The sequence below is a fragment of the Lepisosteus oculatus genome, unplaced genomic scaffold (assembly GCF_040954835.1).
Source record: "Lepisosteus oculatus isolate fLepOcu1 unplaced genomic scaffold, fLepOcu1.hap2 HAP2_SCAFFOLD_57, whole genome shotgun sequence".
NCBI lineage: Eukaryota > Metazoa > Chordata > Actinopteri > Semionotiformes > Lepisosteidae > Lepisosteus > Lepisosteus oculatus.
In genome coordinates this window covers 1,451,069-1,455,160 of record NW_027168117.1, presented here as the reverse complement: position 1 = coordinate 1,455,160, position 4,092 = coordinate 1,451,069, and positions in this window count along the sequence as shown.

Genomic DNA, 4,092 nt, shown 5'->3' with positions numbered 1-4,092 from the left:
TTGACCTTATACGTTTTGGATTATGTTTAACCTTCTTCAATTTCTTCAACCATATTTTGAGATGATTACGTTTACAGAAGCAAATATTATTCAGTGCTTTTTCTTCACTCCTTTAATCAAACCCACATTTCTATAAGGAGGGCCATTGTGAAACTCCCCAAAGTGAGCTGAATTAATCTTTTATTCTTCACACCTGCGAAGTCATTCCTTCATTGTGTAATATGAAGGCCTTTCATTATTCACGTATACTACAACATCTGAAAATAATCGGTCTTGAAATAGTTGAATGAAAGAAAATCCTGAATAACTCCTCCAAATGCGTGTTACACTTTCATCAAGTACACACACTTTGAATGTGATGAACTATAAAAAGTTATTTTAACCATACCCAATGGAGCTCAGGAGTGCGATTGCATACACAATCATGTTTTCAGTGTTTGGACATCAGCCGTACATCAGAACAATCATTTCACTAACACAGCTCCGTGTTGAGTGACTTCCCTCCAAGAACACAAAGTCACTTTCCCTTAGCAATTATTGCATGGACTTTGATTATCTGCCTTCTGCATCAAGCCCTGTATTATATACGGTACAAAGCCAAGCTTTGGGATAGTGCTTTGTTTGGATCCTTGTCTTGATCCTTTTGGATCCCAGGCTGCTCATTTGCAAATGAGTTTTGACATTAATTATAGTGACTATAGCAATGAGCTGGCACTGTGGTTCACAGAGCTGGGGTCCTGGGTTCAATTCCTGGGGTGCAGTCTGGATGGAATTGTATGTTCTCCCTTCATTTGTGTGGATTTCTTCCAGGTGCTCCAGTTTCTTCCCACAGTCCAAAGACATACAGTACTAGTAGGTTAAGGTGGAACTACAGTCCCAATTTTGCAGACACAAAATTATTTAATTTCAGTCACAAAATAAAATCATTGACATTATAGAAAAACTTTACAAACTCAAAATTGAGCACAAAATCATGAATTTTGTGAAAGGACTGTAAGTTACGCCATGTTGTAACAAATTCGCATTCAAGTTCCACACAAATTGCGATGTGATGCAGCCCTTCCTGCTCACTAATCACTGTAATGACTAATGCAATGTGATGTAGGAGAGAAAGGGTATAGGTTATGCAGCAAACATTTCACTGCAAAAAACGTTCCATTCCAAGGTTCTTTATGCAGAGTTAACAATGTAGTATTATTTATTGGCAAAAACGTAAAAAAGTTGAGAGTTATATTTCCATTGGATTAAACGAGATGTATTCACAAGCCTGCTCCTTTACAATGTCATAGGGCCACAACAGATTATAGGAAGTTTTGCTGCCTCGTTCTGAATCGCAGAACATGGTAATTCTTTAACCTTGAAATGTAGTCTATTTTGTGATGTAATGATGCAATGTCCCTTTACTGAGAGCCAGCAATCAACGGATGTGTCTGATCGTGAATGGTTTTCCCTGTTGTTTGTTGTATTACTTGGTTTTGCATTTTAAGCTGTGCATGAGGCAGGACCCGGAGGCTGCTGCTTCTGCTGGTGCTTCTGCTGGGATTGAGGAAGAGCTGAGCGCCATGTAAGGCAAAGACACTGCGTTCCACTTTATCAGGTGCCTGGAGTGTAAGAGCTGCAGATAATATTGAGTCACATTAATCCCAACATATTTCAAATATTATGAAAATTAAATAAATTAAATCAAATAACTTTCATTAAAAAAATCAATCACTCTTTACCTTGCTTTTTCAGTTGTTTTTAAGGAAAATTGATGCCGAGAATGTGTGAATACTGCTTTTTGATGGTTCCAAGACCAATGTGACCTGTTCTATTGCCTGCTAATTGTACGTTCCAGGTTGAAAAATTATTTTTAGGAGGTCAAGGTGTATGAATGATAAGAGAAAAACTGAAATAACCACAGCTATGCAAACACCAGTCCACCAAAAAAAAATCATTTAATTAAAATAAGGTAACATTTTTTTTTCATCATCATACGGATGAACTGTGCTAAATGTGTTTCTAAAAAGAAAAAGCAGGACGTGAGTCGTGAGCCAAGATCATGACTCTTTTGCTCTTCTTCACATCAATTTTCATCTGCGAGGAGGAGGAGGAGGGCGGCTCCTGATGTGCTGACACTTGGGGATGTGCCTCTGTGCCGGCCTGGGGGCAAAGCGCCGGCCGCAGTGAGGGCAGGGCACGTAGTCGGGGTTTGGATTCGCGGGGGGCTGGGGCAGGTTCACAACTTTCTCTCCTTGCGTGATCACCTGCTGCACCTCCCTGGCCTGTTTGATGCTCCGAATGAAATCCTCGTGCTTCTGCCTCCAGTTGTTCTTTCTCAGCTGGGAACAGGAAATGAAACCAATAAAACAGCTTCCAGAAAAAGTCCAGACTAGCACTGCGTACACAGTCTGGTCCCAAACCATTCACAAGGCAAGAAAATATCAATACAGTAATAACGTAGCTTTCTGGGGCCACCTTTCAGGTCATTGGGTAGAGAGTACAATTTACGTAGTTATGGTTTTGTTTCCTGTGAGTGCTATTTGCTTGATATGTAGATTTTTACAACAGAATTCAGAAGTCACTAAGACACATTTATTCTGTCTGGCAAATGTGCCTTTGCGGCAGTTTTTCAGAAGAGTACTTCATAAAACACTTATTTATTGTCTACATTGATTTATAAGCTGAGTCTGACTCTAGGAGAAAAAAAGGGAAGCTTGGAAAGAGTTTAAGGATAGCCCTTACCACGATTGGCGGTTTAACCTTCTTCTTATGGATGTATGTCTCCAGTTCTGTTCCCTTGGCCCTGTGCTTGAAAGAGTCAAAAACCTTCCTCTTTGAATTCTGAAGCTTCTTGCAGATCTTGCTGTGTTTCTCCAGCCTCTCTACAGCAAACTTCCCGTGACACAGTTCACAGGGCACCAGCTGAGGGTTTCCACTCTGGCTATTCTCATATGGAAATTGCTCAGCGGTAGGGCACATCAGACTTGTAGGGGACAAATATCTGTTTTCCACTGACAGAGTTTGTTCATCCAGACATGTGGTGTTATTTCTGAAGTGGCCCTGCGCGGCCTGTGCCGCTGACACGTCGCTTTCAGGGAGCCTTGCTTTCTTGAGATACTTTCTCCTTCCACAGGGGACGTCTTCTAGCCCACGGCTGCAAGGGCTCACTTGACGTCTCTCCTGATGGGAAAGCGCAGAGGGAAAGTGCGATTCTGCGCATCCGCCATCTTCCATTGGAGAACCATAATCAAGGTTGTCTCCTCTGATAGGAAGGGCTTTCCTTGGAGTGAAGGCTTTTTGCTTCTCCATTCTGCAGGTCAGAAGAGGCACGGCCTTAGAGCGGTGGTTGGCCCATGGTCCTCTGGGGCAAAGCTCGCTCTGCCTCGCCTCTATTTTCCCTTCCGTCCACCTCTCTGGAGTCTTCCATCTCTCTCGGAACCATCCTCAGCTCCTCCTGAGCTCTGAAGAGCTTCGCCTGCATCATGGCCTCCTTCTGGCGAATCTCGTCCTTCATCATGGCCTCCTTCCGGCGCATCTCATCCTGCAGGCTGGCCTCCCTCCGGCGATGCTCCTCCTTCAGCGCGGCCTCTGCCTCGGCCACTTTTCGTAGCTCCTCTTGCAACTGAAAGTGCTCCTTCCCATTGGCATGAGAAGGGCATTGCCCTGGAGGGGTCGCCACCATGGGGAGGACAGTCCTGTCCTTACGTTTGCGTACTCTTGAGCCCCTCCTGCCCGGCCTCTCGCAGGGCCTCTCATGACCATCCTGAGGCGGGGTGGGGGCAAACAAGGAATCACTCTGTGAGTCCGGGCGGTCCACAGCCCGAACCTCACCAGGGCCGGAGACTTTCCTGTTACCCATAGGCTTCAGGGGGTAAGACCGATCATACCCCACAATGTTCTTCTCGGGGCCCTGTTGGGCTTGGAAGCGATAGCTGTTCCCCATCTTCTTCTCCGCAGCGTATTTGACATATTGGAAACATTTTCTCATCTTCTGTAGAGCTGCCTCCTGCCGCCGATTGTACATGGCGATCATTTTTTTCTCCTTTTCCTGCATCAGTTTCTCTTGGAAGGTGTCCTTCAGAAGCTGTATCTTGGGAGGCGGGCAGTACG